The sequence below is a fragment of the Marmota flaviventris genome, chromosome 7, assembly GCF_047511675.1.
Source record: "Marmota flaviventris isolate mMarFla1 chromosome 7, mMarFla1.hap1, whole genome shotgun sequence".
In the NCBI taxonomy this organism is placed as follows: domain Eukaryota; kingdom Metazoa; phylum Chordata; class Mammalia; order Rodentia; family Sciuridae; genus Marmota; species Marmota flaviventris.
The window spans coordinates 130,860,542-130,885,668 of NC_092504.1; positions in this window are offsets into that span (position 1 = coordinate 130,860,542).

Genomic DNA, 25,127 nt, shown 5'->3' on the forward strand with positions numbered 1-25,127 from the left:
CTCAGGATAAAGAAAAAGTTTCAATTCAAAATGCTTTTTATAGATGGTGGTCAACTAGACAGCTGTTCTTCCATTATGAAGTTTAGGTCATAGAGGGAAAAAAATGAAAATTTTTAAGAGGAAAAAAATGATAATTGTTTTGCTGAGAATTATTTACATTTATATTTGTCCAAAGTCTTTCTCTGGCCCAGAACAAATTCTCTGCCACAGTGAATGATAGGTGTGGCAAGTGGGGTGCATGACCAATGACAGTTTCTATTTCTGTAAGCTAGAATGGTTCTATCTCAAGGAAGCACAACCAGAGAGGTGATGGGTTTTTGTATTTCTATATAGATATATGACACCTTTGCAAATGTATTTGAGCATGTGAAGGTCATACATCCAAGATTATCAATTTTGTTGCCATTTGTCATTTTGAAAAGTATTAACAGAACTTTATCCTCATTGTGCGATGTATTCTGTATTTCAAATGTTACTTCTCTTAAGGGTACATATTTTTATTAACACAGATGCACTACATATGCATGTGTGTTCATTTATGTTCAAGTCATGTTTTGGGTGCATGATGGAAGAATACCATTGGCATGTGCAACATTCTATTCATTATGCCTTCTAATTATCATAGCATCTTTACTATAATGAACTAAGAATCCTTGTGTTATACAATTTTATAGAACCAATAAGGCAAATAAAGATATTTTTTAACATTCCTAAAAAGCATTGTTTATAGATAGTAAAGTGTAAAAGAGAGCCATTTAAAGTGTACTTATTAAAAAATAATATGAAAATTTTGTGCATCTTCCAAGTTCACTGTTAATTATATTAACTAATTATAGATGAACTATAAATGGAATTTCACCCATTCTCACAATTTATGAAAACAATATATTACCACTGTGGTTTTAGAGCTCATCATCTAGACCCAGAGAAGTGAACTAACTTTAATGAGTTGATGTAGTCAATAGGTCAGCTGCTTACTCTGTGCCTCTTCAAAAGAAGAAACTGCTTTATTTTCTTCATAAACTTAATTGTGTTTATACAACCTTAGTACCCTTAATGTCTATAGAAATAACTGAATTTAGTCAAAGTGTATATCGCCAATCAGTGGCTGAATTGTGTAGAGTTAAAAATCCATTTGTATTACCAGCAATGTCATGAAAGTAGTCATCTATAAATGGCAATGGTGCTCATCAGACACTGGCTTTTGACTGGATATTCTCTCGTTGTCATTGTCTATTAGCCAGATGCAATCACCACTATGCATTACCACAGTTGTTTTCAGGTAGATTATATACCTCATTTCTATAATCAATTTTCTATAATGCTCCTGGTTCATATTCCATTTTTTATTTTGCCTCATGTTAAAGCTAAAACACTCAACAATTTTTATTTTCAAGCCTGCAATTGTCTTTTACTTTTTGAGCATTTTTTCAATAGGATTTGAAACAAAGCAAATTAATTTGCATTTTATTTTTATGGACAACTTGTGCTGCTGTTAGCCAAGTAGCTTCCAAGATATTCTCTTCCTACCATCTGTTCCAGTAACCAAGAGGGGAGTTTTTAAAGGCTAATGATGTATGTGTGTTAGTATCTCTTTAAGACAGTCTGTCACCTTAATGGGTACAGTGGTGCTGATAAATAGCTTATGAAATTTAATTTTAAAATCTAAGTATATTGCTGGCAAAATCTTCAAAAGGTGAAAGTAATGCTTTTGATTTGAATCTTCTGATCCGTAGTCAGACGCGTTATCCATTGCGCCACTGGCCCGAGCTTAATGCTTTTGATTTGAATTGAATTGCACACATTATTGCAAATCATGTTCTTTTAAAAAATTATTATTTTCTTTCATTCCTGTTGTAGAATCTAGTAGATAAAACTGAAACTATTTTCTGTGTTAGGTAGTAGTATGAACGCACCTGTAGCCATGAGTCGTTTTACAGTCTAAATATAGCATAGATTACTTCCATTGCTGCCTTCCAATGTCTTCACAATCCAACTTAATAGAATGTTGATTAACTAGTTGCCATTATGAATTGGGGCACTTTTGTTAAAAAACAGAAGCATCCAGTTAACTGAGATGTATTACAAATAAATCAAATTAATAAGGTTTTAAACTCATACTACTAGTAATACCAATTTATACAGCTAGAGATGTGAAAGCTGAATAACACTTTTGTCTTTATTTTTATTCTGCCTAAAATATTAAAAATATTTTAGAAAAAAAGCTAAGAGAAGTGAAGAGAAAAAATGATAAATTGTAATATATGTAAAATAATAGAAAATGCAATATCACCTACATGCACCACTCTTAGTTAAAAAATGAGTTAGGAGTGACTGTCCCAAGTGGTGCCCTCATGGGAAACTGGCCTTCCCCATAGCTCTTCCTGGAGAAATATGATTGCAGTTTTTCATCAAAACTCAGACAATTCAGAAAAAAATATTCAGAAAAATTGTATATTTTCTTTCTCTGAAACTATTTTATTATCTCCTAAATATATATTAAATAATTCATCAGACTGATTCAAAACAAAAAAGCAAAAAATAAATTACAATAACAAAAAAGTAATAAAACTTCCAGGGTCAAAATATCTAGAACACAATTCTTGATTAGATAGCTGAACATTTCTTTGCAATCTTCCACCGAGTCTCTTCTCAATGTAGGCTCTTTCTTGAAGGCAGAAGATAAAGGTGAATACAGCAGACATGTCTTCTCCCCTCCACACCATGCTTATCCCCCACAGAGAAAATACATACTCCAGGCAGAAGGAAGAAGATATTTAAAATTTAGATATGAGAAATATATATAGTATTATAAAAATACTGAAATTAAATCAGTGATAAGTACTAGGTTATAGAAGGAAAAATACTTGTTTAAAAACCACTTTGAAGAAGGAAGCGGGATCTAAGCCATGGTGGCCCGTGTAAGCCAACTTTAGGAGAGAGGCTGTCCTAAATGGATGTGAAAGCCATTGAGCAGTGGCAGAGCCCTCTTCAGACACATCTCCAATGATGGACAACTGCACAGACGTCAACACCATTCACTCTTCTGGGGTCACTGATAAAGAGGTATGTTTGTGAAACAAGGACTTGAGATGATCAAGTGCCACATGTGTTCAGATATTGACACATCTAGAAAATACTCATGGGTATACATATCTAAAAGACAGTTGAACACGCATCTTTAACACATGGTTTGAGATGCCGCTTTGAATGTTTGTGAAAAGAAAAGGAGAATTAAATGGTAAGAAGGAGTAAGGGAGGAAAAGAAAGGAATGTTGCTGAAAAGGTGCTTGTCTCAAAAGAAAAAAACATACCTTCAGTGAATTTAGAGTAAAGTAACTAAGTTATTTTCAATACTCCAATTTCTTGGTAATTAGAGAAGCAGAAACCTATTGGCAATCACTCAAGGAGGAAAAGATGACAATGAGTTTATTTATTTCAAGAAATTTAGCTTTGTTTGGATAAGAGAAAGAACCAGCTGCAATGATGAGGTTGAATTCATAGAAAAATACTTTAACACAAAATGAGACTGGTCTAGGAGAAGGTGAACTTGTTTTTCTTTCTCTTGTTCCTCTTTTTTTCTAAGGAGAATGATTTTGAGAAAACTTGGAAAAACTGTGTAAATTTGGGGCATGTATGTGTCAGAAAAAAAAGGTGACTCTTTTTGTGATCTTAGTTTTATCTGGAAAAAATGAGAAACCTGCGTCTTTTTTTTGTTGTTTTATTTTGTTTGTTTTTATTTATTTTTTTTAAATAATTTTTATTGTTGGTTGTTCAAAACATTACATAGTTCTTGATATATCATATTTCACAATTTGATTCAAGTGGGTTATGAGCTTCCATTTTTACCCCATATACAGATTGCAGAATCACATCAGTTACACATCCATTGATTTACATATTGCCATACTAGTGTCTGTTGTATTCTGCTGCCTTTCCTATCCTCTACTATCCCCCCTCCCCTCCCCTCCCCTCCCCTCCCCTCTTCTCTCTCAGCCCCCTCTACTGACATTCGTTTGTCCCCCTTGTATTATTTTTCCCCTTCCCCTCACTTCCTCTTGTATGTACTTTTGTATAACTCTGAGGATCTCCTTCCATTTCCATGCATTTTCCCTTCTCTCTCCCTTTCCCTCCCACCTCTCATCCCTGTTTAATGTTAATCTTCTTCTCATGCTCTTCGACCCTACTCTGTTCTTAGTTACTCTCCTTATATCAAAGAAGACATTTGGCATTTGTTTTTTAGGGATTGGCTAGCTTCACTTAGCATAATCTGCTCTAATGCCATCCATTTCCCTGTAAATTCTATGATTTTGTCATTTTTTAATGCAGAGTAATACTCCATTGTGTATAAATGCCACATTTTTTTTTTATCCATTCATCCATTGAAGGGCATCTAGGTTGGTTCCACAGTCTAGCTATTGTGAATTGTGCTGCTATGAACATCGATGTAGCAGTGTCCCTGTAGCATGCTCTTTTTAGGTCTTTAGGGAATAGACCGAAAAGGGGAATAGCTGGGTCAAATGGTGGCTCCATTCCCAGCTTTCCAAGAAATCTCCATACTGCTTTACAAATTGGCTGCACCAATTTGCAGTCCCACCAGCAATGTACAAGTGTACCCTTTTCCCCACATCCTCGCCAGCACTTGTTGTTGTTTGACTTCATAATGGCTGCCAATCTAACTGGAGTGAGATGGTATCTTAGGGTGGTTTTGATTTGCATTTCTCTGACTGCTAGAGATGGTGAGCATTTTTTCATGTACTTGTTGATTGATTGTATGTCCTCCTCTGAGAAGTGTCTGTTCAGGTCCTTGGCCCATTTGTTGATTGGGTTGTTTGTTCTCTTATTGTCTAATTTTTGGAGTTCTTTGTATACTCTGGATATTAGGGCTCTATCTGAAGTGTGAGGAGTAAAGATTTGTTCCCAGGATGTAGGCTCTCTATTTACCTCTCTTATTGTATCTTTTGCTGAGAAAAAACTTTTTAGTTTGAGTAAGTCCCATTTGTTGATTCTAGTTATTAACTTTTGTGCTATGGGTGTCCTATTGAGGAATTTGGAGCCCGACCCCACAGTATGTAGATCGTAGCCAACTTTTTCTTCTATCAGACGGCGTGTCTCTGATTTGATATCAAGCTCCTTGATCCATTTTGAATTCACTTTTGTGCATGGCGAGAGAAAGGGATTCAGTTTCATTTTGTTGCATATGGATTTCCAGTTTTCCCAGCACCATTTGTTGAAGATGCTATCCTTTCTCCATTGCATGCTTTTAGCCCCTTTATCAAATATAAGGTAGTTGTAGTTTTGTGGATTGGTTTCTGTGTCCTCTATTCTGTACCATTGGTCCACCCGCCTGTTTTGGTACCAGTACCATGCTGTTTTTGTTACTATTGCTCTGTAGTATAGTTTGAAGTCTGGTATCGCTATACCGCCTGATTCACACTTCCTGCTTAGCATTGTTTTTGCTATTCTGGGTCTTTTATTTTTCCATATGAATTTCATGATTGCTTTCTCTATTTCTACAAGAAATGCCGTTGGGATTTTGATTGGCATTGCATTAAACCTATAGAGAACTTTTGGTAATATCGCCATTTTGATGATGTTAGTTCTGCCTATCCATGAACAGGGTATATTTTTCCATCTTCTAAGATCTTCTATTTCTCTCTTTAGGGTTCTGTAGTTTTCGTTGTATAAGTCTTTCACCTCTTTTGTTAGGTTGATTCCCAAGTATTTTATTTTTTTTGAAGATATTGTGAATGGAGTGGTTGTCCTCATTTCCATTTCAGAGGATTTGTCACTGATATACAGGAATGCCTTTGATTTATGCGTGTTGAGATTATCTGAAGAAATTCCACATAGATTCCTAACTTCAGTAGCTTTAGGGAGAAAGGTGTAGAAAGGTGTATATTTATACTTTGTAAAGTACATGTATACTTTATATTGTTGAATTAAGGACAGTCTAACCCATCACAACTTCTGGTCTTTGACTTTCAGAACACCCTTCACATATTATTTATATTGGCCCTGATCTCTTCATCTGCTTGGATAGTTTAGGAACATTGTTCTGATAAGTCAATCCTTGCCAGTTCAGCTCTGTCTCTCTAGAAGATAAAATCTGTTTGATCCCAGACCTGGCTTTCCTTTTTCTGCCAAGATTGAGGGTATAAAGAGAGAAATTGGAAGAAGATTGGGGAAGGGATGCCCCACTGTTCCTCCAAGTTAGAATTTGATATTTTTAAGTCTCATGACTTAAAAAAAAGTTAAAAGAACTTAGATAAGAAAATATAAAAATTTTAAGTTTCAAGCATTTTAACACGAAGAGTAAACATCTTTTTAAAAGATCAGAAAGTTTCTCAGTTTATTCTCTTGTTGTTGGGTTTCTAATTTATTTAAATAGGAAGTCTTGGCGTAAATAGTCAAATACATGTAATCAGTTTGGTTCAAAGCATCAAAACTTCTATAAGGACACCTAAAAGCTTTAGTCTGTAACCTATTAAAAATACTTTGGAAATGTAAATTGAAAATGACAACACAGAGCAGTACTATGACTCTTTTTAAAAAATCGTAAAGCTATGCAAGACCATAAGAAATTGAAGAACTTCATGAAAGATGTTAAAGTGTTGCTAAGGAATGGAACTTTGAATGAGTCCATATTCTGATAGGGAATGAGGAACTGCTTATCGTTATTAAGAGGCAGAGAGTAAATATTGTGGGCTTGGCTGGCCATAAGTCTATTGGAACCACTTTGTTCCACTACGGTAGCCTGAAAGCAGGCATAGGAAAGAAAATTGGAGGAGATCTGTCCTGATAGAGCTTTATCTGTTAAACAGGCTGAAGGGCAGACTTGACTCACCTGCCATGGACTGTGACTCCTGTGCTAGATGTGGAAAAAAATATGAATGATGAGTATTCTACATGGACAAAAGGCACACAGAGCGACATTTTTCACTGGTATATGTCAGCATCACATTTCTGTCCTGGGAACTCTCGCTTCAGTAACCAATGTGAGATAAGTGATGCACAAAACTTAATATACACTTTCTTGTTTATTTCCACTCAGGCCAATTTTTGTCCTTTACTCAGATATTTCTTTGCTTTATGCAAGAATTAGGATTTCCATTTTATTAGAAGAATGCCAAACAACTGAGGGTTCTGTCTTGATAGCTAGCTCTTAGAATTCTTGGTAGTCAATTACTCAAGGAAAATGATGAAGCTCTCACTGTGAACTAATCGACATAATAGTATTGATGTCTTACAGAAAGTAAGAAAGAATCCTCATTCTCAAATGCTCACAGCTAAATTGTTCTTAAATGAAGTGAGAAGAATTAAAGTAATGTACAGGATGTTACAGAAATTCTGAGGAAAATATTCACTCAAACTACCAAGGAATTTGTATAATATTAATTTTCAGATAACTGTGTCTTTCAGATAATTGTTTATAAAGGACAATGTCTTAATTATCATAATAAAATGATCCACTGATGCCGTGTGCTAATGATTTTATTATATTTTCTTTAATTTCTCTACTTTGGTCATAACTATCCCAAAGTTCAATATTTTTCTCATTATAATTTTCAAGGACCATGGAAAAAAATATACAGTCCAAAAATTCCATATCTGAACTGAATTCTTAGAGTAGGAGGAGCTTACTACTTGTGAATATCAGTGTATTCCGGCTTTAGATTAATGTAAATGATACTGGTGTTTTATTTCGTGAATCATTTCTTGATTCTCTTGTGCACAGGGCTGTATATCCCACTGTTTCTTTCCAGATTGGTGAATCTTAGTTTTTTCTTGCTATGGTGAAAAGTGTAAGCCCAACATTCAGGTTGCCTGAGCTGTAGCTCCTAGAACTTTGGCATTTCAGTCTGCAACACAGGAATCTTCTGGAGGCTCTAATTCTGATATTCATCACTTCCCATGCCCAAAGCTACTGAACTACTGGAAAAATGGAACCATTTCCAATTCCCAAGTATCCACCTATAAGTGTTTGGCAGTTTTTCCTTTTAATCCTCCAAGTTATAATTTGGATCATAAATGTCCCCCAAAATCTATATGCTGCACACTTGGTTGCCAATCTGTGGCACTGCTGGGAGGTGGGACCTCATGAAAAGAAGGTAGGTCATTGGAGGCATGCTTTGAAATGGGACACTGGGATCTCAGCCCCTTTCTCTCTCTTTTTTTCCTGACTGCCAACAAGGGAGCAGTCTTCTCTGTCATGAGGTCACTGCCACAGGCCCAAGGCAAAGGGCTAAGGGATCATGTACTGAAACCTCTGAAACTGTGAGCCAAAATAAACCTTTCCTCCTTTTCAGTTGGTTTTCTCAGGTATTTTGCCATAGCAATGAAAAGCTGACTAACTCATTCCATAAAATAAATGCTTTGATGACATTTCCCAGAGTTATTATTCTTAGTAAGTACACCTATTGTTTTCTCAAGGTGTCCTATTTTATTTCTCTTCTTAAAAAAAAAAAAAAAAAGTTACTCTCAGGGAAAAAAACCCGACACTTTCTTTGGTGAAGACAAAACACAATAAATAACAGCAAATATAAATAAACTCTCACATGCAAAAGTCATTTATGGTATGACATATAGCTATGTGAACATTTAGCATTCAATTGACATGAAATGCTCTAAATGGGGGAGCACTGTTTTGTTTTCATTATGAGACTCTAATACTGCAAAACCACTTCTCCCACATCAGAGAGTCTAGCCACTTTTGACTGTAGCCCAACACAGCCCAACTTGTCCCTGAGAAAGAAGTGATTTGTTGACTTCCTGCTGTGTAACACTGAAATAATTAATTTGTAAATACACTGTAGTAGATGTTTGCTACTGAGTCATGTTATCATTGCTAAAATACTAAAGTCAACGTCTAATACTTAAGTTTTATAGTCGAAACATCTTCTTGTGCAGAAAGGGGCCTTCAGGTATCTTTCAAAGGAGGTTAATGGGATAAGGAGCAGGGTTTTGCACTTAATACTACCTCATTATTCTTATCAGACCACATATGTTTATTCCATACGTAAATAAGCCCTGGCTATCTGATTGCAGGCTAGTATTCTCACAGAGTAGGCCCAGTGGGACCCCCTACTTTATTTCAGTTTTTGTGTCATTGTGCTCTCTTTACCCCATATTGACGTGTTACTTCTGTTGGTCACTGGCAGAGGCAATCTGCCTAACTAGATGGACTAGAAATCTAATCTGGTGTGACAAATGAAAGAGGCACATAATTGGCTATGTAATTCCAAGGTAGAACTGTTATCAATTGTAAGCAATTGATGTTCTCAGAACAGCATAATACAGAGCACAAGTGATTACAATTACTGTGGGGGACCACTAATGTTTCTGAAATCTTGCTATTGAGTTATAAAAATTAACAGAAACTTTGGATAACTGGTATTTTATTGGCCTATGATAATAATATGAGTTTAGCTTCATTGATGGAAAATTATCCTCCCCATAAAAATTATCATTTTGTGGAAATAATTTATCCTTAAATATAACTTGACTCTTTATTTTCTTTTATGCACAAAAGCCTTTGACTTTAGAGTCTGTCAGAGTCCCTTGCTGAGTGACCTGTTAGGTGGGAATGAATATATATATATATATTTTTAATCTCAGCTTCTGCTGTCTCTACTTTCCTCATGGCATGGCGAAATTTTGAAAAACTGCCAATGTTATCCTTGAGATTGTCTGTTGTTCACAGACTTCTGTACTTTCACTAATGTACCTTCTGAATTTTGGAAGAAACTGAAATTGCATCGCTAAAAGCTGAGAAAACTCTAGGACACATACAGAGTTATGTCCCAATGGTTTCTGGCCTGCGTCTTAGAGGACTGATGAAATTTGACCCAAACTTGGAAATGTCCCTTTTAGCTAAAGATTGTTCTACTACTGTTTATTTCTAGGCTTGTATTCCTCCAATATATTACACATATTTCTTGTACTTCTCAGAAAATTGGCACATTCTCCACTTTACTTATTTTAGTAGGTTTTGTATGATTTGGCAGACAGTGAGGCACAAATGAGACAGCTCCCAATGTGCCCACGTACTCCATGTGCTTACAATTAACCTACACTCTGCAGCATGGGCAGATTTGCAGAAAACCACTTTAAACATGGTTTTCTGGGTAACTCTGCAGAGGTAACGCCTAGAATATAAAGGAGAAATTAACTCTTCATTATGCCTTCAAATATGAAATGTTACAGGAGTATATAATAAATTTCCATAACTAGGTAGGATTCTTAATGTGGTAGTGACCAGATAATTTGAAACACATTAAGGGAATGTGAATTCCAATAATAATAACAATAACAAGGTATATTGACACACATTTAGGTTTTGCCAGGCAGGGTGATAATCTCAGTGCATACATTTCACTCTAATCTGTTAACAAACCCTGGGCACTTGGAGTCATCATTCACTTTTTAAGGTTGAGGACTTTAAGGTTGAGGAGACTCAAGCAAATAATGGCTCAGGGCCACATACTTGGTAAGACAGAGAGCCTGGACTCAAATCTAGTATTATTTGTCTTTAAAACTTGGAACTGACAAGTTCAATGCCAGTCTCAGTATCAATCTATTGAATATTTTCTGTCCCACAATACATAATAGGAAAGAAATAGATGCATTGTGGAAAACACCTTGTAATATGTTAGAAAGGATTGGTGGGAATATTGGACCCAAAAGAAGGTAATGTAGATTTTCTAAATATATATGGTAAAAACTAGGAATCTTAATTCAAAGCTGTGAAAGATACCACCAATGACAAACTTTTCTCTAAACAATAAACTAGAGCCATAGAATTTGTCATGCATGAGATAGGGTTTTTTTTTTCCTAATTATTATTTTTTACTAAAAAAAAAAGCCATAAAAGGTATTTCCAAGCTCATGGCCTAATGATGATAAAGATTTTAATGTCATTTTATTCACAATAAAAGAATTCCAGTGGATCAAATTTATCTCTGGGGGTTTATTTGAAAATATTTAACTGGTAGATGTATTTTATTCTGAGCATGAATTTAGTTGGTGCATATATCAAAGGGTTTCAAAATAAAATTAGTTCCCATTCTTCTATAGCAGAGCTTAATCAGCCTGACAAGTTAAGGAAGACTTTCCTCACAGACAAAGGTTATTTTGATAAAGCCAAATTAAGGTTCAAGTAGGTCTTGGTACACAGGAAGAAAGCTCAGTCCCCAGTGAGTCTGGTGATAATTAACATCTGACTTAAGAATCCATTGGGAATGACTTGGAATGTTTTAATTGGTCCACCTAACTTGCCTGCAGGCTTTTTTTTTGTTGTTGTGGGAATGATTTAAGTCTCTTCTTGCTTTCAGCTAAATCTCAGCATGTCTCACATTTCTGAAGCCACCTTTATCATTCAAGGCCCTAAGGAATAAAATGAATTGTAATTCAGCTTTCATCTTACTTCATGGACAACCATAAGTGTTTCTATAGCATTAAAGACAGAGCTGATTAAGAAGGCAGGAATCCATCATGAGGCAAAGGAAAATAAGTACAAATGCATCTTTAGGGGTCCATTAATACACATGACCTACTTCTTTCATGGAAAATGTATCCGATGAATGTATTTTTTAATATAAAAGAGTGATCACAAAATCACTGGGGAAGCAAACTGAGACATATCGAATCAGTATAAAACCATACATTTGCTTTCACATATCAATATTTATCACTCTCCTAAGAAAATGGGACAGAAAATTACTGAACACTAAGTGTGTCACTTATATATGTATATTATTGCCTACTTTGAATAAAGCCCATAGGAGGGTGGTTATGAAAAATAATGATATCCATTAAAAGTGCAGACCTAATTGGAGGCATTATCAAACATGGTCATACTTGCAATGCTTGCAGCTGGACCACCATGAAATAGAAATAAATATGCAGATGGTCCAAACCAGTCTGCTAGTCAATGATCTATTAAGGCACATTTCCCCAGCTGTCAAAATTTTTTCTATTTATTTTGAGTAATCATCTTTGCTACATAGCAGACAGGAAAATTAATCTGTTTATTTTTAAAACTTTATTTTTATAAATTGGGAAAGTCAATCTATGCAGTAGTTTTTGATGAAATGTCATTCTTTAAGAAGTTTTTGTAATGATTTGTTTGGTCTTTCACCTATTTTATTATCAATCCTACTAATTTCAGAGAATTTGTGTATAAGTATTTTATTTAAGAATATATTTTATTTTCTTATATGTGTATATGCTTATTTTTCATGTAAAGTCCTTTCACATAAACACTAAGTTCTTAATTTGGTTTTGAATTAAGTTACAGATAACATATGTACAAAGAAACTTTAAAAAAACTTTGAAGTAGAGAAAAATGAAGAGCAACATATTTTTGGTTTTCATATTTTACACACATACACACTTTAAAAGGAATCCCAGTACTTCTGTATGCAGAGGCAAAAGTGACAGAATGAGTAGAAAGTGGAGTCCTGCTGTCATTAAGACCACTTGAATCTCTAATTCTGAACGAATTATCTGAGGGTTGCCACTGAGTGTAAAGAAGAAATTCTTGTCAGTCTGGTACTTAATTGGAAGCACTTCACTCTATTTGTAATCTCTAGAGAAAAGGCCTCTCAAACAGTAGGCCTATAACATTTATAATTAAGATACTGTACTTCAAGCTTTGATTTCATTTATACTGGGCAGAACTCTTTTTTTTTTTTTTTTGCGGGGGGGGGGGGGGTTCTGAGTATCAAACCCAGGGCCTCATGTAAATTATGCTATTGCTCTACCACTGAGGTACACCTCTAACCTAATTGTGCTAATTTTCATTTAAGCACAGGGCACTAACATGAAATGCATGCAACAAAATTTATGAGATTTATTTGTGTTTATCTTATAGGAAAACTTTTGTCTTAAACTTCTATCATTCCTTGGCAGTTTGTTTCATTTTTATGTAGAGAAGAATAATTATTTGCTGTGTGTACAGTGCATATGTATGAGTATGCTGAATAGTAGTGACAGTCCATCAAAAAATTATTTGGATACTAGTGTAAATTGAACTGGTGACTTGAGTTGTGGTGATACATTCTTAAACTACCCATGAACTAGTTTTAGCTTTGAAATAATCAAATAGCATGATGCAGATTAAAGAAACAAAACAAAACCACAAAGCATTGAAAACCAGAAAAGAGGGTTGTATATAAATGCATAAAGACATTTCTGCGAGAAATGTATAGTACCACCAGACAGCTGAAAGAACCAGCCTGGCACATGACCTGTCACAGTCTCCTGTAAGTTGACAATAGAATTCTCACAATTTAAAAAGTAGAACTGGATTTGTCAGGGGCCACAAGGGACTTTTCAGGAAGCCATCTGTGAAGCCCAAGAGATGCTGGAGGCCATGCTGAGTCGAGATCCTGATGTGGTGATTACACTGGGCTGCAGCTTGAAGATGCTCTCTGGGCCAGAGAGAGGGGTGGTGAAATGACACTGTTGATTATCAACCAGTGTATTCATGGCAGCCAGTGAACCCAGCTGGTTGGCTCCAGTAGCACTCCACTGCTTCCACAACAACAAAAACACCTGTGTTAGTTGGGGTTCTCCATAGGAACAGAATCAACAGGAGATATATACATATAAAATCCCTATTTATAATTATATATATATATATATATATATATATATATATATATATATATATATATATATAAATCCCTTTTTACACAGTCATATACATGTTATATATAATATAATTATATATATTATAATCAGATAAAAGGGGATTATTAGCTTGGTTTATACAACCAGAAGTGGGATAGTCCACAATGGCTGTCTGTAGGCTGGAGAGCTGGGGGAACCAGTGGCTGCTCAGTCCAACAGGCTGATGCTCAGAACAAGAGGGAACAAGAGTGCTACTCCAGTCCAGAAAGGAAAGCTTCTGGAAACTCCCTGGAGAATCCCTGGCAGAGTCCACTTTGGAAGAGTGCAGGAGCTGGACTTTGATGTCCTCAGGTGATGGATCTCAGCAGCAGTCAAGATACCAGTTCAAGATGAATCAAGCCTGCATTTGCTGCTGCTTCCTTGTTCTTCCAACTTTGATTCCATCCAAGCCTCCAACCTATTGTATGTTGCTTACTGCCCCTGAGGTGGGTCTCTGCTTCAATCTCCTATTCCACATCCAGTCATACCTAGAAACCCTCTCACTGACTCACCCATTAGCCCTTTAATCTTAAGCATTTCTTAATCTAATCTAGTTGACAATCAGGATTAACCCTTACAACACCCAATCTTTCTTCCTGTGGTCTTTCAAAATCTTGTCTTTTGACATGTATCTGTAATGACCAAATAGGCTGCCAGAGAGCTCAATGTTCTACACAGGGACTTGAAAGGAGAGAAGAAAATGACACAAGGGAAAAATGACATATTTCAAAGGAAACAACACAATATAAAGAAACACATCATGTTTCCCAATGACAAGGAATTTTAATAAGACTCAAGGAAATATATGGAGATGAATAATTTTCTTTATCTATGCCTTTTTATTAAAATCAATAATACTTCCCAAGCACCCATTATTTTCTGCATGCTCTTTCAAGAATTTTGTAAATACTAACATATATAAACAATAAAATTACTTCTGTAGTAATCCAGTTTTCACAGATTTTATTCTTAAGTAAAATCAAGAGCGTATTTCAAACGGGAAAAATAAGATTAACATGCACACGGAGAGAGGAATTTCAGATTACAAAAATGATCATGGCCTGTTCACTGATTTGTAGCACATAGTCATATCTCAAGACTTAATTATGTTGAATGTGAAAGAGGATTTCTGATTTAAAAAATAAAACATCATATTATGGGTTGGATTATTCAAACATTCATGTCAAAAATACAGCATCAAATTAAAGAAAATTTCTACATAATTCAAAAGTAATAATAACAAGTTAAATATGGACATACAAATTAAAATAATAAGGAAAAAATAAGTGGTGAGATTTTAAATATTTTTAATGTTGCAAAACACATCCTGGCTGGGACATGGAAGTAAGCAATACTGAAGAAATAAGGGAAAGAAGTTGAAGAAAAAAGTTTTAATGAAAGCATTCACCACACACTTGGTTAAACTGATGATGATGATGATAATAAATGACATTAAACTAATAATAATTATTAACATCCAAAGTACTTTCTGTCTATAAACTCATTTAATGTTCACAACTTATTAACCCTGTTGAACTCTATTAAAGGAATACGGTTACCAGCATTGAGCAGAGGAAAAAACTGAAGTATAGGAGGACATTGGTACCTAGATTCAAATAGTCAGACCTAGCCAGCCATTCCCTGGGTCCTTCACCCTGACCACCTCTGCTCCATGTCCTGCTGGTGAAAGACACCCGAATCTTAGTACAGTAAGGGCAACTGGAGAGTAGTAAAATCAAAACCTCTAGAGCATGCACGCAGGATGTGAAAACAGACAAAACACTACAAAATAACAACATGGTGCCTAGTAAGAAAAAACACTCAAGGTTCTGATGTCAAAAATGAGTGCCTAAAATCATGGGTCCATTTCCATAGAATTTTGAGTAAAACAGATTGTGATTAATAATTTTTATGTCTAGCCATGGAAATTTTCATGAATTTACTTCTTAGGAAAAAGAAGTAATTAAAAGACATATTTGGAACCAACAGTGAAATGTGTACTTCATGTTTTTATGTATCAGCTTAAACATAAACATAAATAAATAAGTTACTCAGTAATATAGAGGCATTGGTAAAAGAGCTGGTGGTTTACCAAAAGCAAACAAAACAAAACAAAACAAACAATTAAAACCAGTCATAAATTTCTAATTTGCAATGTTATATAATAATATTATGAAGAGATATAATGTTATTAATTCAATCATTGATTCAATTGTATATTCTAGGAGAAAACTGGATATTGGGTCCTACTGATTCAATACTGAACAAAATATGTGCATGGCAGCTCTCATGTGACTTGCTTTTTTATTGAGAAGAACATATATAATAAATATATATATCAATTTCTGATGAATACAGAAGAATAATAGGCAGATAAGGGAATAGAGGGCAAGGGCAGGAGGAAAGGTGTTGGTGACAAAGCAGATCCTTGAGGGATAAAGATACAGAGTGAGACTTTCAGGAGGAAGATCATCCCAGGGGAGTGACAAAAGACCCAAGGTTGGAAAGTAGGTGGCTCTTGTATTTTATTTATTTATTTGTTACTGGGGATTGAACCCATGGACACTTAACCAGTGAACAAAATCCCCTGCCCTTTTTGTTTTTTATTTTGAGACAAGGTTTTTATGAGTTGCTTAGGGCTTTGCTAAATTGCCAAGGTTGGCTTTGAATTTGCAATCCCCGGCCTCAGCCTCCTGAGCTGCTGGGGTTACAGGTGTGCACCACTGTACCTGGCTTGCCAGGGTCCTTTCCAAAAAGTGAGTTCAGCCAGTGAAGGAGGTGAACTAGGAGATGAGATCAGAGAAAGCATCAGATTATTTAGACCAAGAATTGGCCAACTACACCTTTGGGTCAAGTTATGCACAACACATTTTTTTGTAACAAAAGTTTTATGGGCACACAGACATGCCTGTTCATTTACTCACATTACCCATGGCTGCATGCACCCTGCAACAGCCGAGAGAGGTAGTTCCATAGTGCTTATTGCCCACAGAGCTGGTGCTATTTGATTTCTGGCCTTTTACAGAGTAAGGTTGATAGGGTCTGGTTGATACCATTGTTAGGTTTTTGTATTATAATATCATTGAGAAGAGAAGTCACCTGAAGTTTCTGAGTTAAGAAGAGATCTTACATGACTTTAAAGTAGAGAATTAATCTTAATTGGCATTTAGCAAACAAATTTTATTGAGGCAAGGGTAGAAGGAAGGGAATACTTTGTGGGTTGTTTTTATAATCCAAATAAAAGTTACTGTGGTTTATACCTGGAAGGTTAACTTGACATATCTGAGAGGTGGTTGGAGTTTGTATACACTTGAGAGAAAGTGTTGAAAGAATTTGAAGATGGATTAACTGTGTTGATTAAAAGATAGAAATCAAAATAACTCAAAAGATTTTCCTTTGAGTCACTGGTAGAATGAAGATTGCATTTACCGAGGTAAAGAAGAAATGGGGAAAACATAGATTTTATAATAAAAGTTTCAAAGTAATCTACATCTGAGACTGAAAATTAGTAAGAGTAGAAGTAACTATTGTTTCCATTATTGACATTGACTAGTAGATTATATTTTTTACACATTAAAATCACTAGAGTAACCAAAGTAAAAAAATAAACATTAATTCCATAGTGATAAAAATAAATGAATTAACTAAATAAATAGTAAAAGATAAACACTTTCTGAAGAATTATAAATAATTTATGTTGATAAATTCCTGTCTGATACAGATTAATCCCCATCCATGCCTCCTTGAGAGTAGACATACTTCAACTTGATTTCAAAGAATATACTATAGAGAGGGGTAAAAAATAGGTAACCTTATTAGATAACTATGGCAAACACTACTTTAACAAAACAATCTGGGTTAATGTGTTCATGTTGGTACTGATAATATGACATGAAAACGAGGGTACTTCCTCTCTATGTTATTCATCTAAAACATCATAATTCTGGTCCACCGATAAGAAAGGAAATATCAGATAAAACCAAATTGAGATATACTTTACAAAATTCCTCAAAAGGGTCAAGGTCACAATTAACCAGAAACTGATATACCAGGTGCAACTAAGGGGACATGATAATTAAAGCAACATGAAATCCTGAATGGAATTCTGAAACAGAAGGACCTTAGTGACAAAACTAACAAGAGTCAAGTGAAAAATGGAGCTAATACTAAGGTACCAATCTGGTTTCTTAATTATGGAAATCATAGCTTGGTAAAGTCAGATGCTAACAATAGGGAAAGCTGGAGAGGAGTGTATGGGAACACTTTGTACTATCTTTCATTTTAAAATTATTCCTAATTGAAAAGTTTATTTTAAAAATATGAGCCCCCCAAAATCACTACTAGTAAAAATGTTATATTTTTCCTAATAACTAGCCAAAAATAAATTTAAAAAATGACTAAGCACATTGAAGAAGAAAAATAATAAAATACTAAATAACAAATAAAATTAAAAAAAAACTTCAAGCCAGGTTAGATGGCACATTCCTGTAATCCCAGTGGCTCAGTAGTTGAGGCAGAAGGTTGAGGAAGCAATTTAGTGAAGCTAAAAGCAACCTAGTAAAATCCAGTCTCAAATGATAATAATAATAATAATAATAATAATAATAATAATACATTTTATAAAAAGGGCTGAGGATGTGGCTCAGTGGTTAAGCGCCCATGGGTTCCATTCCTAATACCAAATAAATAAATAAATAAATAAAACCAAATTATTTAATACATTACCTAAATAGGATTAGAATTAATATGTTCATTCCTCTTCTAAGAAGTAGAACTTGCAAAGATGATAATTTTTACTGGGAATGCATGTTGCAATTTTAAAGTATAAAAATGGAACACAATTAGAAAGGAAGGCACTACTTTAAACATGACTTTCTTATGTTAAAAGCAAAACTGAGACCAGTTAGAATTTCTTGTTACTCAAACAAGAAAAAGTTTCCAGTACCAGGCACCATTCCAGACTAAAGCTGGTTCAGAGCGCCCTCACATATGATGATGGCAAGCTGCTTTTATAACCAGAGAGGCCAGCAGATGGGGAACAGAGATGATCTGATTGCCAGTTTGCTATTTGCTTATTTGGGCATAAAGTTTTATTTTTAAGCCTGGGATTGACTGAGAGTTAGCTGCTGTGATAAGATGGGGCTATTTACCTACAAGGGTTTAAACACTTAGGTTACAACCTGCTTGCACCTCAAGCCAGATTCAACTTCTCTATACACAGAGATCATTTGGGGCAAAATTTGTTTGTTCAAGTGCAAAGGCTAAACTGGGTAAAATTTATTTCAGTGCAATCAATTCCCCTTTTAGTCATCCTCTTACCTTCCTTCTGCAACCATCCCAGTCAATGTGCCTTGTCCTGATATAGAATTTAGAGTCCTATGATGTCCAGTTAGATGATTCCCGTGCTTGATGATTTTGTTATTCCAATTACAAGTAGATCACTTAATGTGCAACAATTGCTATATATGGGTATTTAAAATTTGAAGACCACATAATACAGTGCCAAGAGAAGAGGAAAAAAGACTGAAACACCTTATTTAACAGAAGGCTGTACCAACCAAATCAACCACCATCAAATACTTCACGATTCCGGCAGTAGAGGCCCAACAAGAACATCTGAATTCCGTTGGCCATAGTCCATTTGGAATATAATTATGATTGAGGGACTGTGGCATACTTCAAAGTGAAGGGACCAGGAGAGATACTCAACTTCTCGGTTAGTTTGGAAACACAAGTCTTAGTGATTTGATGACCCATTAAAAGATACATAAGAATCGGGAAATCTTGGAACACAGGCTTGCCATCAGCCGTCAAGGATGCCTACAAATGAATTCTAAGTGTCCCAGTGAACATATTGGTATCCCTTTCCCTTGAGAAATGTACTTAATGGGTTTGGTGGCAAGTATCTAGAGGAAAAAAAAAAAAAACACACACAGCACCACCCACCTTTTAAATTATTCTTTCACTAGTAAAGTCAGATGAAAGTTAAGTACAGCATTTAATTTCACTTAGCATTACACAAGAACCTCCAACTTGAGAGAAGAAGGAGATCAAGAGCAGCATAAAGTTCCATTAAGTGCTTTTGCTGAGTACAAATGTTCCCATTTGAACCCATGAAAGGTCTGATTAGCTACAAAATCCAGAATCTTTTCTATTTTCAGATTCACTTTAATTCCATGCAAACAGCCCTTCAATAGTTCCAAGGATGACTCACCAAGAGCCCAACTGGATCCTTTCCTCAGTAGAAATTAATTCATCCTCGTTTTCTTCAAAATGGGCACTAATTTCGGTAATTGAGCTCTTTGACCTCTACAAGTTTTCTGGGGGAATTTCAGGGAAAGCTGCTCAGAAAACAGGAGTGAGCCAAACCAAATAGCAAGGCCTAAAACAGTGAAAAGGCAGAACACAGCAGGCCCACCTCCACAGACCAACTCAGGCCAGTGAAAGCAAGAGAGAAAGACCTCCTAGGAGCATTGAGCAGGAGAGAGTTTCTTGGGCTCACCCATAAATCTGTGCAGCTCCTGAACAAGGCCCCCAGAGAAATTTTCCCCCAGGTGAACTATTGCACCTTGTAAAGTTTCATGACCACATCTACTTGCTCCCAATAGATTTAACCCAGTGACATTATGTATGCAATGACGTGTTCCTTCATGGAGAGTGCCCAGGTTTTGAATAGTCTCGGAAGATCTCACACAGGTATCCCACGAATATGCTTTGTACCCAGGGAAGCTGGGAAGCTACAACTGGAAGAGTTGGAACATTACTTCTAATGAGTTTAGGGAAACTAAATACAGTGATGTTTAAATATAAAGAACACTCTGCCACCCTTCCTTTAGGTTCTCACAGCATTTCTCATTGGGAACCCAGAGATGGCTTAGCGTTACTGGAAGTTTCCTGTCAATTCAGCATTAGTCTGCAAACCCAGTAATAATGCTGGTTTCTTGCTAATGCCTAAGCGTTAGCTAAAGCCATTCACAGATTTTGGCCCCTTGTATTCTCCTGTGAGGGTTGGGGAAAGGTAAGCATGGTAGAAAAAAACAGACTGGAGGAAAAATAAGGCCCTCATGTTGGCAGAGAGGGCTGGATCTGAGATCTCAGGCTAGCTGTCCATGACTGGCCCTGCCATCTGCTTCTTGGGGAAGAGTTCCCCTGGTTGTTTCCCTGGTTGTTCTTGGAGAAGAGTTTCTGGGTGTGCAGTTCTATAAGGAGTTGGGAAGAACCCTTTAAATTGTGAGACATGGGTCGAAGATTTGAGGCTCTGGAACTTTGCACTGAAGGAGATGAGAGATTGTGATAGGGTCCCTTCCAAGGAGGTGCAAGGGCAATTTTTCTCTGAGTCACCTTTAGAAGGTGCAGAAAATTCTCTAGGTTCTAGATCAGGAAAAATCTGACTATCAGTAGATCATAGAAAGTTCATTTTACCTCACAAAAGTACAATGTGGAGCATACATTGCAGCCAAACAATGCCTTTGGATAGCAAAATTAAAAGAAGTGTGTGGTTGCATAGATAAGGGCACAGGTCTTCCAGCACCTGTTTAATAAATGGTTTCTCTTGTTTCTCCAGAATGAGTGAACCTCATTGCCATTACAGCTGATGGTAGTACCTATGGCCAAGGAAGTCTGTTGATTCAGTTACATTGCCAGTTAGATATTGCCTCAGTTACTCAGCCTGATTGCAGGCTGTAAGTTGATACCATTTTAGTCTCTACAGAAAAAAAACTTATTACGGAATGTTCAGCTCAGAATGTTCCACAAACAGTGTTTTCAATTAAAATCTGCAATATGAAACTGATCTTTCTTTTTGTCTTCAAGATTGTATAACAAACAAATCAATTTTTTTTTTTTTTTGCAAAAATACTCTTAAGAATTAGGTTGCAACAATTACTCCTGGGATCCTTTTTGGAAACAAACAACAACAACAACAACAAACCCTCAGAATTGAGAATTGAGGTAAGGACAGACAGAAAGAAAAACAGGTTTAGTTGAGTCAAAGTACAATCATGTCCTTCGTTTATTACTTATTATTTCCCTTCACATTTTGCAAAGAATCTTTTAAGGAGAAATTTGGATTAATTTGTATTTGGGGATGCCAACAAATACTGATTAGGAATATTTCCACTATTTTTTGCAGAAGTTTTGATCCCTTCTTATATGCTTTCCAAATGAAAAATTCCATCCGATTTAAAATGTCTGCAGGTGGCCCCTGTTTATCTAAGCTTTCATCAGTTTGCTTAGGCAATGTTTCTAAACTGGTGCATGTTTTTTGACCTATAACTCTGAAACATAAATCTAACTGGAGTCCCAGAAGGTGGAGGCCCCTTGGATTGTGATAGGCACACTATGGAGATATTTCAATTTATTTCACTGGATCCAATGTAGTTAATTGTTGAATGCAGTTCAACTCCGAGCTCAGTTCAGATGCTCTCTGGCTCAGTCACACTAAGTCACCTCAACAGGACTTAGTTCAGGTAGCTGTCAGATCCAATCTGACCATGGACACAGAAGAGTCTTGCCCAGGATTGGTCAGTCTCCACAAACTCCAAGGTCATGTGGCCTCTCCCAGCACAGCACACCATTTATTTTCAAAAGCCCAAATGATCAAAAATATCTACCCACCCTCCACAACATCAAATTCACTTAATTGTGGAATCCGAATTGGTTCTGAACCCAGTTCAGATCCCATCCGATTCAATCCAACCAAGACCTTTTAACTAAATCCAAGCCCATAAAACAGGAAGAAGGAAAACAGAGAAGAAAGGACCCAAACTGGCTGCTCAAATAAACTGAAAGAGCTCAGAACACAAAGCTGATGAGACAGGAGGGAGAGCGAGATGGAGGGACAACAGCCCAATGTGGAGAGAGGTCACCGGGCTGAGGATGGAATGACAAGTACTTCCTGTAGCCACTTGCTGCTCCAGGGGCCAGAGGAAGAAGGTGTACTCCAGATCTTACTGGTATTACCCAAACAGTTAACAACCAACCAAACAACAACAACAACAACAACAAAACTGAGACAAGTTAAACCTAACAAGGTTTAAGCCTGGCGTGGTGGCTCACACCTGTGATCCCAGCGGCCCAGGAGGCTAAGGCAGTAGGATCACAAGTTCAAAGCCAGCCTCAGCCAAAGTGAGATGCTTAGCAAGTCAGTGAGACTCTGTCTCTAAATAAAATTTAAAAATATTGGACTAGGGATGTGGCTCAGATGTCGAGTGCCCCTGAGTTCAATCCCCAGTACCCAAATAAATAAATAAAAAAGTAATACGGTTTACTTCAGCAAGAAAAAATGTTCTAGAACCAGGCAACATTCCAACTCCAAACTGAAGATGGTTCAAAATGCCCTTTCCCTTACAATGTGTGGAACTCCATTTATAACCAGAAAAACAGGACATTACATTCAGAGATTGCATGATTGGTTTATTTCGGCATTTACCTTATTGAGCCATAATTTATCAGCCTGCAGCCTGGAATTGTCTGAGGGTTGGAGCTATGACAGGCTGAGGCTCAGTTAATTAGTTACAATAGTAGACACATAGCTAACCTGCCAGTGGGCTTGGTCATCCAGCACGCTTAGAGGCCACTTTGGGCTACAGGTATTGTTTAAGTTTGGAGATTGCTTTAGGCCAACTTTGTTTCAGTTTAATACTTGTTAAAAAGTAGGAAAGGATTTTTAAAAACTAAGAAAAAATTATAAATGTTGTCTGTGATATATTTTGCCTTAGTCTCCATAAGAATTATGGTAATTTCTTTTTTTCCTTTTTTACTATTTTTTTATTTATATATGACAGCAGAATGCATTACAATTCTTACTACACATATAGAGCACAATTTTTCATGTCTCTGGTTGTATACAAAGTATATCCACATCAATTTATGTCTTCATACCTGTACTTTGGATAATAATGACCATCACATTTCACCATCATTAATAAACCCATGTCCCCTCCTTTCCCTTTCAACCCCTCTGCCCTATCTAGAGTTCATCTATTCCTCCCATGCTCCCTTTCACAATCCCACTATGAATCAGCCTCATATCAAAGAAAACATTCAGTATTTGTTTTTTTGGAATTGGCTAAATTCACTTAGCATTATCTTCTCTAACTCCAACCATTTACCTGCAAATGCCATGATTTTATTCTGTTTTATTGCTGAGTGATATTCCATTGTGTATATATGCCACATTTTTTTTTTATCCATTCATCTATTGAAGGGCATCTAGGTTGGTTCCACAGTTTAGCTATTGTGAATTGTGCTTCTATAAACATTGATGTGGCTGTGTCCCTGTAGAATGCTGTTTTTAAGTCCTTTGGGTATAGACTAAGGAGATGGATAGCTGGGTCAAATGGTGGTTCCATTCCCAATTTTCCAAAAATCTCCATACTGCTTTCCATATTGGCTACACCAATTTGCAGTCCCACCAGCAATGTATGAGTGTGCCTTTTCCCTCACATCCTCTCCAAATTTATTGTTGTTTGTATGGATAATAGCTACCATTCTGACTGGAGTGAGATAAAATAGTAAAGTGGTTTTGATTTGCATTTCTCTAATTGCTAGTGATGATGAACATTTTAATATATTTGTTGTTTGATTGTACATCAAAAATTGTAGAAACTAAATTTTATGAAGTGTTTAAGTTTAAATTGTATGTTGATTTTAAAGGTGTACTTACCTCTAGCAATGTATGAGCCAGCAAGGACTTTGTTGACTGAGTTGTAATTTTTTGAAAAGCTTTCAATAAATGAACTCATGATAGTGTCTAGATGAACATCTGCTTTTTTAGCTTGTTAGATAACTTTTGCTCTTGTTTTGGTTGCATACATTTTAAAAGGGTATATTTATTTGTTGTGATATCACTTTCCTCTTTCTGCATCAATTATTTTGTAGAATTCACTTTTGTAATGAAAAGAATGACAGAACGTAAAATGTTAATTATCTAAAAACATAAGTGATAATAAATTATAAAATTCCACCATTAAAAATAAAGAATTATGGCAAAAGCAAAACCAGATTAAATTTAAATTAATACCAGATGAGAAAAAAGATACATAAACCATATATCTCACTCAATTGTTTTTAGATTTTTTTTTAATCGTAAGTGGACACAATGCTTTTATTTTTACTTATTTATTTTTATGTGATGCTATGTATTGAACCCAGTGCTATGCCAGGTGAGCACTCTATCACTGAGCCATAACCCCAGCCTTTTTCTCAAATTTTTAACATCTATAATGGAAAAAACATTTCTAACTAATAAAGAAAAAAATCCCAATATAAGATAGACAAAGCAATATACAGTAAATTCATCACAGTTTATATAAAATGTTGAAAAATATTAAAATACTTAAATTTACAATTGTAAAATTGAATGTGAAGTAATGAAAATAATTCCAGTTCAAACAAAAAAAGTTGTACTATTAATCATACATATTTTGATACCTAATTTTATGAATATTTAA